At 42.6% G+C, this 14,344-nt stretch overlaps 1 protein-coding gene across 2 annotated transcripts in view; it reads right to left on the bottom strand.

Annotated features, from left to right (window-relative positions):
- epha7 (eph receptor A7) overlaps positions 1–14,344 on the bottom strand; it is a 58,300-nt gene that overhangs the window by 21,831 nt on the left and 22,125 nt on the right. The gene's annotated exons all lie outside the window — the stretch shown is intronic.

Genomic DNA, 14,344 nt, shown 5'->3' on the forward strand with positions numbered 1-14,344 from the left:
TCCTTGGCTTTGTAAATAAATCTCAGTTTTGTTCAGAGTCCGTCTCCCATCTGAACTCACTTAATCGGAGTAAATCCCACAGAACTGCCTGGCTGGAAGATGTACAGCGCGATATCCCGGTTCTTAATTGCAGAATTTCCTGAAATCCACCAAAAAAATCACTGCAGAGACAAGCCTGATGAAGTCATAAGAATGTGCCGTGCTTGTCCAAATCCCTTTTCTGGTGAGCCATATTATAATGATGATATCTAACTCCTGCTCAGCACATTGAATGTCACAGGGAATATACACTGCGAAACAACAGACGCAGCCTAGATGAAAAATGAAAGTACAGTACTGGGACATGTAGGTAATGTAGACGCTTGGTTTTGCTTATCGGCTGCCTCCATGACCTTTCTGGTACAAGCAGCTGCAAGGCATGTCTTTTTGAATCCACCAAACAAGCTAAGCAGAGATATGTGTTTGCATACACAGTGGCTTTATCGTTTATCTTAATAAAACAAAGGCTCTGAACTGAAAAAGGCGCAGGGCAGATTACTACCAGAACATTTCTAAGAGTAGGTTTTGCAACTGTGGATATTAACAGGAGCTGCTAACCAGCCTCCAACTCCTCATTTCTATTAAATGTCAAAGCACAGCCGCGGGCCCCGCAGCACACACGCATCTAAAGCCTTGATTGGACATCCGAGCCGTACGGGGATTGAAAAGTGAGATAATTCACAAAATGCAGTGTGTGGTAGACTGATGGGGCTGCTTGGGTCAGAATCCTAAGGCACTGCTATTATTCAGGGGTTTTGAGCATTATGGCCACTTATCTGTGTCTTCCCACAGAGGCAGTTCCTGCTGCCCGCGTTCTCATTTCCTTATCAGCAGTGAATAAATCTTATGTTTGGCATCAGGCACTGGGAATATTAAAATTTCAAATTAAAAACCCCACAACCTAGTTCCACAGAATGAGGGGAACATATGATCACCGAGCAGTTGGCATCATAAACAGCCATTTATTATAGAAATACCTCTGTCATCACGAAGATGATCATATTAATCAGAGCTCATATGCTCTTTAATCACAATCTTGGACAGCATCCATCCCAGGGAAATCATATCCCCAGCCCCTCCAGCCGTGTCTGTAATTTTGCACGGAGCAGTCTGGTTGGACGCACTCTGCTGCTGATTGCCAACAGATCTAGGCCAAGCTGGCTGCTGACTGAAACACTGAGTCAGGTCCCTACCTGTGGATTATAGTTTGAAGACAGACCATCACTCGCCAGCATGGAAAATAACTCAAACTCCAAACATTGTGGACAGCTGTAGGTGTGTGGTATATGGAAAATAAAAACATCATCATCACCCTTGGTGTATCAATGGCCAAGCAAGAAAAGTGTTTTTTTTCCCCCATGCTACCTCTATCTATTATTATCTATCTATGAGACTGGTGTTTTGTTTGGTCGTTTCATTTGGCAAGGGCTGACTGGAAATCATTGGTTGGGAGTGGGACACATCTGCGACAGTGTGGACATAGTCCATTCTAAATTGGCATCACAGAGCAGGACAAAGATAAGAGGAGAACCGGTTCTGTTCAAGAAACACTTGGATGTTGGTTATAAAGCAGAGGAAATAAGAAAAGAAAAGAAAAAAACAGCTCAGACAATCAGCCAAAAAAACAAAGAAGGAAAATGTAATTAATGATACGAAATAAATAATAAACTAATTTGATTTAATGAGATAGCCAACCCCTGCCTTCCCCACAGCTCTGAACCCCCAGTTTAATGGTTTGTTTGTTGCAGTATGGTGCAGGTGAGAAAGAGTCACGTTCGAGGTATGCTACAGCTCTCTCACGTCTGGCAGTAAATCCCACACAAATCCAATAAATGTTTCCGTCACAACCCCACCTAGCAACCTCATTCTACCTCGTATTTCGCAACATGATCACTGGCACCTCCGCCACCGCAGACACACCAAACCAAAACAACTTCGCATGGAGGTGATAATGACCTTACATGGAAGTTGGAATCACCAAAGTGGGTGTAGGGCTGTGCATACTGTAACTAATTTCTCTTTGACAGCTGAGTGTGCCTGTCCATGCGTAAACAACATCAGCTCGAGCCGTGGCTTTGCCCCTTCCAGGAAACAGAGAGTGCATTACTGGAGTTAGTGTGGTGTGCATGGCGATGAGAGACGGCAGGGGAACGCCCACTGGACTCCGCCAGGCAGTAATCACGGGGATGGCCTCCACACGAACAGTCGCAGTGGCCGTGATGAGTAACCCTCGCTCTCAGACACTCAGACACACTCAGGCCCTCCTCAGGCCCTCCTCCACCGGAGCACACAGCTGTAGGATAGAGATTGCGCAAAGTCTGCTTAGTCACACTGACTGGAGTTTTGAGCTTGGCTTTTTGTGTCTGTCATCACCGGTGAGCTCCTCTATCATTCATCTGTCTGATGTTAGCTCGCTTGATGTCTTCTTTATGTTCGGACAAAAAAATAAAATTACAGGGCATGACAGAAACCAGACATGTGCTCCTACATTGATTGGGTGTGACTCACGATACACCTCACAAACAACATTCTCCAAACATATATTTTCTATGTTTATTTCTAAACATAATTTTTCTGAATTAATTCCATACAAAATAGATGTGCTGATCCTATAAATGATCTACCCCCCCCAGCCACATCTATTACTTCTGTGTTGTATTAGCTTATGGAAACAGTAACTGATTATGATTAATGACTGGCTAGCATACAAAGAGAAACTCATTGACTCAGTGTCTAAGGGGCTTTCCAATACCAGTGGATAAACAGTATACAGTATACAATTTTAGAGTTGGTTTGCCACATCTCCCAGTTTGTAACAATCTGTTTTGATCACAACTGTAACAATGATTTATTATAAAGTGTCAGGTAAAAGCTGTTTGTAAAATCATTGGAGTCTTACATTTCCACCCAATGTTGGTTATTAGGCAAACAGCATGAGAAAGGGCTGATTATTCCCCGAATCAGACAACACCTCTTTCTCACTGCTCTCTCCCCTCCCCTTGAAAGAGTTGCTGATTTCAAATGGCTGAAACCTAGACTGTGCTGAGTGATCTGCTACCTGCTAAAACAATGCCTTCTCTCAGGTTGCCTAGTTGAACCCAGAGCTGCCAGGGCTCTCTCCGCCCTACAAAGGCAAGCCAGAGAGTGTCCCCTTTGTCCCTCCCTATATTCTCCTTGCCTCCGCAGAGCTTTCCAGGAGCATGTGATTGGCCATAATCGCTGGGCACAAATCGCCCACCACCACCACTGTAATACCTACTCGATATAAAGAGGTCAGCTCCATTTCCCTAGAAAGCAGCCCTCGTAATCCTCTTTAACATGGTTGTGTGGGGTTAGAATAACAATAATACTCATGGATCGGAGGGAGCCGTCCCACCTCTCAGCTGGTGGAACTGGCTAAGCTGTACCGTCCACAGTAGAGTGATCTTTGACCCAGGAAATCGAGCCACAGGAGGTCCTGCTGAGGTAGGAGTTGCTGCTGTTTGTTGATGTTTAGTATTCAGCAACCTGAACGGCTTGTGGTTAAACTCATTCCCCCAGACTGCTCTGGGGAGCAAAAAAACTGTCTGTCAACAAAACAAAACGGAAATTATTTACTTTCTGAAGTCAGTGAAATAAATCAAACGTGTGTTATACCTATAGCTTTTTTTGCTATTCATATCAAAATGTGCTCATATTGGAGACTATGTTAGAGTGTGTGAATACTATTTCACATTTTGACACAGTCCCAGAGCACACTGTCCCTATCATTATGAATTACACTGACATCATTATTTCATGATAATTATCCCATAGAAAGTAATTCAATGCACTTTTCACAGTTTGTCAGATAAAAGCATACATTTTGTTACCAACTGTACTAATGGACTTGCTAATGACTCTTTTCTAAATGGCTTGAAAAATGACTGCAATTCATCTTAGCCGTTAAGCAATACATCAACGCGATCAGTGTGTTAACCTACTGTGGGGACCTTTGCAAGCAATATTAATAAGAAACAGTCTAGTAAGATAAGTGTAAAATGTCAAAGGCCATCAAAGTAACAAATCGAAAATTCTTAGCAGAATCGTAATTCAAGGCTGAAAAACGATATTGATGTGGGTCAGAGCAGAAACATCAATTGAAGAACCCTAAGATGAGCATGAGAGTTGGTCTGACAACATAGATCTGGTATGTTGTAGGTAGCATACCGTGTTCCATTAAGTACAGTGGTCCTATGGGGAATCTTCTGTAATTGCTCAATTAACTGGGTAATGTTTTCTCATTTAGGATCAAAGCAAGACGTTTCATGGCTCTGTGGTGAAGTTATTGCAAGTTGCTTAAAATGACAAACCCAAGGACTGGTCAAATAAAAATCATTTCGGCTCGGCAGGTGAATCAGTTTCTGTGTGTGTATGAAAGGAATAGGGCCAGTGGAAAGTATTGAAAAGTGCGGGGAAAATAGAAAGGCTGAATGGCTCTTTGAAGTCTGCAGGCTGATTAAAGTTCGGAGCTAGGCCAGACACAAAAACTCAATCTTTACTTACTCCAAATTTGCTCTTTTAGAATAGTATTTCATCTTTCTCAAAGAGAGTAGGTACAGTACCAACTGAATCTTCTGTGAAACAGTTCTTTCAAAGGAGCGGGAGAAATGTCTATGAACTGACATGTCTACACGTTCTGGTCAAATAAATGATCAGCCTCCACATGGAACTAATCACTTTTAATTGTGTTGTCTCTTGAAATGCCTGGCCTAACGCAACAGCCATTAATCAAACAGCACAATTAAAAAGCTGCCCCAGCCTGTTCTTTGTTGATCAGTCTGAATTGCCTTAATCCCTCACTATTAAACCAAAGAATACAGTAGGTAGTCCAGCCATTCATATCCATATCCCACTCCCCATTTTGACCATGCAGCCCCAGTGTGGATTCAGGCCCAGTGAGGCAGCAGGGGGGTGGGGGGGCAGGGTGTTTGTGATGCAGATAATTCTACACCGAGGACCACCGTAGAGAGCGCACACACACACACATACACACACACACACACACATACACACACACACATACACAAGCATATATTACACAGACAGCAAAGTCTACTAACAATTGCCAAAGAGGATAACCAAGTCATCTTAAAATGGACTAAAGCAGCTTAAAGTTGTGTGTACAGATGACTAAGAGACTGAAGCCCTCTCAATTGAGCGATCAAGTAAAACTTGTTGATAAAGACCAGCCAGGTGTCACTTTATTCAGCCTTTGTGTATTGGGGACAGGATTTGTCATTACAGTAATTGGTGATTTTTCCGCGTTAGACAGTAAGGGGGAGGCTTAAGACTAAGTGGGAGGGCCGTACGGCCGTTATTTCAGAGTGTCAAGCTTGTCCCAAACCCTATCCCAATTACCCCAAGCACAGTGACAGAATGCCTCTCTTTTGTGTGTCACACAGTATGTTTTCTAAGCAAATCCAAATCCACTTTGTCGTCAGTTAATTGGAGGATGTTGCCTTATTATTATGTAAATACCAGGGAATGTTCACACAATTCTAAATGAACCTGCCTTCGGTTAACTCTAGGTAACAAACTAACACACGCCTTATTGACAGTCTGGGAGACCAGTGTACTCCCCCCTGCAGTAAAGCCACATTGCATCCCCTTACAGTACAGCAAATGTGCCACTAATGATCTGTCTGTGTCAACACTGATAAGTGGTTCTGTCTTCAGTCATCGACTGACGAACCCTGACAAACACATAATGATCATTCTGGTTGATTCACCTTGAATTGAGTAATTAAAACGGGCATGCAGACAGATCATTTGATAATAACGCTATCAATTATTGATTATTAAATAACCAATAATTGATAGAGCAATCATTAATCATGATAACCTGCATCAAATACTGCAACGCTGCATGCTAAATGTAATTTAGTTGCACTTGTTGGCTAACATTAAACACTGACAGAGACAGACAGACAAACAGACAGACACACACACACACACACACACACACACACACACACACACACTCACTCCTAAATGCCCTACTGCCTTGCTGCTTGTTACTACTACTTATACTTTAAATATTATTATTGACTTCGTACTCCTATTGCGCCTTACCTTATTGTCTATTGTGTATTGTTGTTATTTTTTACCTCTTCACCCCCACTACCCCCCTGTACAAGTTTCTCTCCTGTTAATAAATAATAATAAATAAATAAATAATAAAAATCCTTCTTCTAGCATTGTGACTGCCTATGGCCCCTGGTCTGAGCAGTGATTACTTCATCTTATGATGACTGATGAATAGATGATTCACTTACTTAAACCTAATGTATTTGTTGTAAGTCGCTTTGGATAAAGGCGTCTGCTAAATGCCATAAATGTAAATGTAAATGTATTTTAATTTTTACTTCTGTGATATCACTGCACTATTGAGAGGAAGCTTGCAAAGTAAGCATTTCATTGTACAGTTTACAACCCGTATCCTGTGTATATGACCAATACACTTTGACTCGACTGGAGAGGTAACTATCCCTGATAACTATCCCTGATAACTATCCCTGATAACTATCCCACACCCAATCTAAGGCGATCTAATGAGATCTATCCTGAAGACAGTCTGGAATGTACTCACCACCTGAAACAACAAGGTCTTGCCTGAGTGTTTCCAGCTACTGAATGTGACTGTATTTGTGGCACCATTGTACCGCTCTTCACTGTTTGAAAGCAAAATGATTTGAGAGGAAGTTACAAATTTAATTATTTCCGTCTCTGAGGATACCATCTCTTCCAAGTTTCATTTAAATTGATTTTTTCTTCAGAGAATACCCTTTTCAGAGGACAATTCTAGCAAACAATTCTTCTTCGCCTTATAAAAGAAAAAAGCCATTGACAATTCCAGAAAATAATATTGTTGGAACATTTGCATAGGGAATTCTGTGATCCAGAAACCATCCTGTCAACACACTTCAGAAGCATATTTGCACAGCTACAACAAACAAACCTAAAGGTACAGGCCCAGTGAAAAAGATGCCTTTGGTAATGCAAGCAAACATAATAAATCCTCAACACAGACTGGGGTTTGGTCTACTACAAGACAAAATATCCTCAGAGACACAAATGCGGTAATTAAGCTGTTTCTCCAGCAGAAACGTGTTGTAAAGGCATGTTCTTGTCAGCTGTGTATAACATGATTACATTTCACTGATGCACAAGGTTAAATAGGCAATTAAATTTCCTGCTACATGACTCCCTTGTTAGAAAATTTGATTCTGAAGAGACACTTAAAAAAAAGGCCTCATCTCCAACAACTACTAAAGATGACCACAGATGACCACACTTTCTCCACTGCTGGGATAATAGATCATCTGGCCATTGGTACTGAGGAAGCGGGAGACTTTTTAAAGCCCAGGGCCACTTTTACCCAGTCACAGCATCCTTCCTACCCATGGTAACTTCCTCTGGCCCAGATGTGTGTCCCATCTGCTCCACAACTAATACCCGCATGAGGCTGCCTCTCTGGACGCCATCATCTTTTTACTGTTGTTTTACACCAAATCATTAAAAGCGGCCTACCAGATGGCCGTCATATATTCCCCCCGCTTTGATAAAAGCAAGGTATTTGTACAGAGCTGGTGTAACAGAGCAGGGTGGTGAGGAGATCAGCTGAGGAAACTAGCAGGTGTGTGAGATGAAACCGAGTCGTGGTCGGGCCGTAAGGCTTTGAAGCGACAGCTTTGAGGGTCAAAAGGTCATCCATAATTACCAGCAGGGCCGTTTCAGAGGTGGCGACTGCAGTATGGAGCTTTCTGGATTTTTTTTTTCCCTTTTTCCTGAGCCGAAGTGGTCTGACTCAAACTCATTATGATTTCCAAGTGTGATGATATGAATAAAGGGGAGGGGGTGAAGCAGGGGGTTGAAGACATAATTAGTTCTCCTCACTGCAGGAGACAGTATGCTGATGAGACAATGAAGGGCTGAAAAAAACAGACCTGTCAATCTCCCTCTATTCTTTTATCTCACAAAACACCAGTGAATAATGCTCACACACCCAAAATCTCTGCAAATCCAAATCCATGTGCATAGTTGTGTTACTCAACACAAAACCCTGCCATAGTTTTCTCTCCCGTGAGACAGTTTATGATTCTCCTCAGACTGAATTGAAAGAAAAGAAAACCTCTGTTGAAACAGGAAGTTGTTTTTCTTGCAGCCATGTTTAAGTCATGTTCTGTAACGCACAGTTGAAATAAAAATGTTCTCTGTACACAAGTTGAGGTGACGAGCTCAACCAGACTGCAAACAGATATCAAATGGCTGTAACGTCAAGCTGATGGTGGTGTTTTGTAATGTGTGGCAGATAGAACTTTACCTGTCACCCGAGGTATAACTGTCTTGGCGGTTAGCTAGCCCTCTGCACCTGGAGTTGTGCTGGGGAAATGCCCTCTGTTACAAGAACACGTTATCAAGGCCTTGTGATTGGGGTTGGCTGGTGGCTGGGGAGTGGTTGTTGTTTTTTCCCGTGTCCAGCAACACTATCAGGCACCTCTGACATGCATCACTCTTTAGGTTTTTATGACCAAAGCCCTTTAAGTTCGTCTACAGGAAATGAAACACTTGAATACCTACACTGCAAACGGCCATGGCATTCTCCAACCTGGGATCTGACATGGAGGAGCATGTGTTCCATATAAGCAGAGTGTCTGGGAGTCACAGGTGCATGCTGTGTGTATGTCTGTGTGTGTGTGTGTGTGTGTGTGTGTGTGTGTGTGTGTGTGTGTGTGTGTGTGAGACAGAGTAGTATATTAGTGTTTACTGGGGCCCCACAGTCACCCGTGGACAGTAAAGGGAACACTTTTTACCTACCATGACTTAAAGCCAGCCTGCTCTTCTCAGTCTACCTGGGAGCACCTCCTTCATCATGAATACGACCGTGGCAAGCTCAGCGTTCACTTCCTGATAACATTGTTGTAGTTTCATTCAGCCACACTTCTATGACTTGATTCATTGGAGGCAATAGATACACACTAATACAGAACACATTTGTAAAACGCAGAGGTACACAATAAGTGCCGTCTCATTAAAAGAAAGGTTATGGATTGCCAAATCCCTTCCTCCATAACAATGAAAGCATTGTCTCTGAAGCCGAAACCACACCATTGTGTGTTATGAGACCTTTCTATCAGTGCTACATACATTTTCATTAACACTTCTTTGTTCTCAGGTCGTGCTATTATTTATCCCACCCCTCATCTGCTACGTCCTGACCGGCTACTTCAATTAGTAACTGTCAATCAAAGGAACTCATTATTTGGGACCGTCAAACTTGAAATGAAATATATGAAGAGTTTCATTTTCATCCTCAATGACATTTCTCTACTCTTTGCAGGGCCATTAATGTTCACTGAACTCATAATGTGCACTACAAGGAATTGTCCTGTACTACAGCATTCAGAGGTGTTAAAAGGTTGGCTCTTATAGAGTAAAATAAAGTTGCGTGGTTTTCGACATGAAAAGTGAACATCAAAATTCCGAGGAGGTGAGGATTCTAATGAAAAGTTTAGTTCCTGTGTTGCTAAGGTAAACAACAGATTGTCTGGCAAAAAACTTTGTATCAAACTCTGTTTTCTGCTTCACAGGAGCATGAATAATTAAACCAGTCTCCAACTCCACTTCTGCCAGACATGAGGTGGAAGATGAAATTGAATAAGAATCAGCGTAGCCTTTTAACTTCAACATATTCCCAGCTGAACAAGAACATCATAATCATAGAAAGTTTCAACTTTCCTGATCCATACACCAAATAATATCAATTTCTACAAATATACTACATTTCTACAAATAAACTAAACTTTCTACAAATAAACTAAAAACGCACTAGACGTCTAGACTGAGATATTGATAGACATCTATTAGCATAATAACACACCCCAAAAAATGTTAAGGGGCAGCAGACGTATTTTTTAAATATAGCTGAAAGTGCAGGTTCAACCAAGAAGACTGATCTGCACCGCACCTCGTCATAATCCAATGTGCAAAAAATATGAAAAGTATTTAAATGACTTCCTACCTGCCTGTCAGGCACTTGCTGTCTTTCAGAAACCTGGCACGGCTTCGACCCACCACATCCCCACCACCGCCTACAGCTGAAGGCTGTCTACCTCTCGCTGCCGATGACCCTGGAATACCATTCTCAGGACGATGGGGCCATCGCCAAAACTAGATTTCTAAACTGTACATATTCAATAAAGCTGTTCAAATTCAGAAATGTGTGTGTGTGTGTGTGTGTGTGTGTGTGTGTGTGTGTGTGTGCGTGTGTGTGCGCAATCTCCAAGGCAGAGTAACAGGCCGTCAATCTGACAGGGGTGCACAAAGCGCTTAAAACTCCTGTGTTCCCAGAGAAAGGCCCTCTGCCACTGCCTGTCCAGGGGCTGTGATGGGGACCAACTCAAGGGGAAAGAGGGAACAGGGGCTACTGTGAGGGAGGGCTCATTCAAGCACAGCAGATTCAGGGGGATTTAGGGGGCTCGTCTGCCAGCAATAAAAGACTGAAACAGGATACTTGGGGAGATTAATTACCTAGATAGGCCACGATAATGCCATTTAAATGGGAAAGTAATTAAAGTGCACCTTCCATGAAAATTATTCATTGCTGACGGATTGGGTGACAGACAAATCAGGAGGCATTTACAGAAAGCTACAGGTTAAGTGCCGAGCGGTTGTGCTCTGAGACCACCACAGTTTTATTGCAGCTGTTGAATCTTAGTGCTTTGCCCAGCTCTCATCAAATTACTGCTGGTGGAGTAACTGAAAAAAAGAGGGAAAAGAATGGGCTCCCAGGTAACGTAAAACCACTGACAAATGCTACAAAGGAGGATCCGCTTAACTAGAAAATGACACCGCCTGGCAGTGGTCAGTGGGGACCCCTCGGAATCAATCAATCCATTCTGTTTAAGGCCACCGTGACAGATTAGGACATAAAAGGAATCCATCAATGGCCTTATTGTTCCCAAATGTGTTACTTTCTCATATGTATCGAACAATATCCATTCTGTGGTGATACAGTCTAGATAAAGTGACCATATAGATTCAATCAATCAAATTCAAATCAAATTGATGTGGATAGCAAAGCAGCGAGAGCACTGGCGTGCATGGATGCCCATGTAAATACTTCCTACTTCAACGTGTATCCAACTTATCTAACCATTTTAAGAGAGGATGATTGGCTAACAGAACAAATACCTTTATTTTTTTCTGTGCTTCACACAAACAGTAAAATAGGCCAGACAATACCAGCCAAACAACTTTGTTGAAAGGGGAGATATTTGCTTCTCACGCAACCTAGGGCAGGGAGGCTTTTCAGATCAAAGTGAAATGCTTAGCTTACATTCATGCGTGCTAGAATGCATTTCACTGAGCATAATGCGAGCAAATGGAATAGCCTGTTGTTTCCCTTTGAATGTTTAAATAGGTCCGTGCTTCTTGACGGTGCTGTGATCTATTTTTTTAAGTACATGCGAAGTTACACAACAATAGACCCGACAGAGCTGTGCTTAAAATAAAACCAGAAGGAACCGCATCTTATCTTCACTCATTCATCTGATCTGGTAAAAGAATGCTGAAATAGCCTCACTTACACAACAATTCAAACAGGCTATCAATGTATGTCTTCCCCGAAGCACTTTTATCCCAGATCGTTATGCATTTTCAACCGCAACCGCCTCCCGCAGGTCTAAATAAAACAATGAATTAAGTCATATCCCTAGCTACTCCTTTTCTGACTCCTACTGAAACCACCTCTGAACACGATGTCCACGATTGGAGAAGTTTCTGTCTCTATGAAACCTGGGTCTGTGCTCCTGGCTAATATGAGCAGTCAGCATTAAAATCGATTTCCACAGTTTCCCATTCGCTCCCTCTTTATTATATTGTTTACGCCTCTTGCTGTACCCACCTAAACGGCACTCACTGGTCTGTAGCTGAATGTTCTGCCACACACACACACACACACACACAACACACACACACACACAACACACACACACACACAACACACACACACACAGGTCCTGTAGCCATTCCCTTAACCAATTCCAATCCAATTTCTGTGCAGTTCTCCACAGTGGATTTTCTGGCTCGGAGATGTGAACACTCTCTTGAATAAATATTAATGGATGTTTGATGAGTAATTCCCACTCAAAGCATGTGAAATAACAAAAGGTCGTGTATACAAATGTGCTGTATACATGAAGGCTGAAGCAAGCAGGACCATTGAGGGCAGCTTTGTAGAGCTGTCAATTGACAATAGAGCTCTGATTGAAACGCACTCGTCTAAGTTTCGACAGACGTCACCCGAAAAAATAAAATCAACAAGATGACATGGTTCTATTCAACTGCAGGGAGGTGACTGGGGGAGAGGAATCAAGCCGATGAAATTGACAGATTCGAACAGTAGCTATTTAAACTCATTTAAGACAGAGCTGAGAGGTAATTAGGTTTCTGGGAACAATAAGCACTCAGCACCTTGTGCGGCTTCAGTCTCACTCCAGACACTTCCTTTGGTATAATTAGGGGAGGTGTGAATTCTTCATCAGATGGATCACCATCTGCATTCTCACACTGCGTATTCATTCGCCCCCCTCTCCTAATCCCCGGCTCCTTCCCCTGCACTGGCTGATTATCATGCAGAAAGGGGGAGAGAGAGAGAGAGAGAGAGAGAGAGAGAGAGAGAGAGAGGGAGAGAGAGGGGGAGAGAGAAAGAAAGAGACGGCAGGGAGAGGGTCTCCACTACTCTCCTTAAGGCTTTCTCACGGCCATGGGCCCCATACCTCCATCCCAGGAAAGGTTAATCAATTCTGGATGATGAGCCGTAAAGGGCTTAATAATGCAGTCATTCTTTAAAGAGTGGTCCTGCATGCCTGCTCAGGAAGGAGCCATTGTTTTAGGAAGCGCCGACGTTCCAATTACAAAGCACCCAAGCATTCCGGAACACAGCGCAGGGAGAAATGGACACAGTGAAGGTCCAGTGACCAGTGCCCTGAAAGGACAGGCTTATTGTCTGTGCTATGTGCAAAACAAAACTCAGCTGATTCACCAACAATGTGATGGTATCGGACTAAAGCCAAGTAATGTAACATCTCTGATGCTGAAATCAGTTTATCTATAGATTAAAGCAGCGCATCTGTCATAATCAATACGGTTGATTTGTAACCACAGCAAATCACAGATAGCATCTCACATGATACAACACTTGCTTCAAATAATAGCACTAGCTTCAAGACCCAACATTGCCCCGCTACTTCACAATGGCCGACGGCTGAATATTCCAGAGGGTTAACAGAGTAATTGTCTGTTGTCAACGTGCCATGTGTAATTATAAGTGTCTCAGAGACAGCATGTGTTAATTGTTTTCCCCCTTTTTTTCTGCAGGTCCTTCCCTCCCCTTCCAATGTCCTTTTGCCCTTGGCCAGGCAAGCACCCTCAGCACATTCCAGCATGTGTCTCTGTCATGAACTGTGTCACCTAACATACATCATTCCCAACTGTTTATCCCACATTCGTTCTTCTGGCTGGCAGCAATTATCTCTCCCCGTCTTTTTAACCTCTTGGCAACTTTAGAAAAGGGATCGTCAGGATATTTCTTCCTTGTTTGGTCATTTTTTATTCTTCCATGCAATACAATACTGTAAATGAAGAACCCTATTTTTTCTTGGATGACGGCAGAGAACAACGTGCCAGATATGCTGTGTCTATCTTACTGTGAGGGTACCACAGTGTACCTTTTGTTGGTGAAGCCTACACTTGAAAAGACTACATTGCAATCCTCTCTGTAGTTGGAAAGTAATCTGAAAGGTTCTAAAACGTACTGCATACATCACAAGAACTACTCCATGTGAGCCAGAAGGCTTGTAGCTAGTGTACTGGTTAGCAACATAGGTTATGATAATGTATTCCCCAAACTCTCTTTACAAGGGACAACGGTTATGTGCAATTCTTTTTTAATGACCATCGTCAGTGTGCCCTTTTAACTGTGTTTCATGGATGCTTGAGCATGAAAGAGAAATCTTGTTTGGTGGATCCATAGAAATAATGTATTTAAAAATAGTTACGGCTGCCTTCAGTAGGAGTGTGTGTCACCACAACGTACAGCATGTTAATTATGGTAGGACTCCCCAGAGGGTGGGCGACACGCACGGCTTCATAAGGTACCACTGCCAGCAAGCCTTGCTAGGCTAATAATGTTTGCCACCATAGTTCCGACAAACACATTAAATTAATCTGGGTAATATGCAAACTATGAGTGTGATAAATAATATCAACCTATGATCATTAG

Source organism: Argentina silus (assembly GCF_951799395.1).
Source record: "Argentina silus genome assembly, chromosome: 17".
Lineage (NCBI taxonomy): Eukaryota > Metazoa > Chordata > Actinopteri > Argentiniformes > Argentinidae > Argentina > Argentina silus.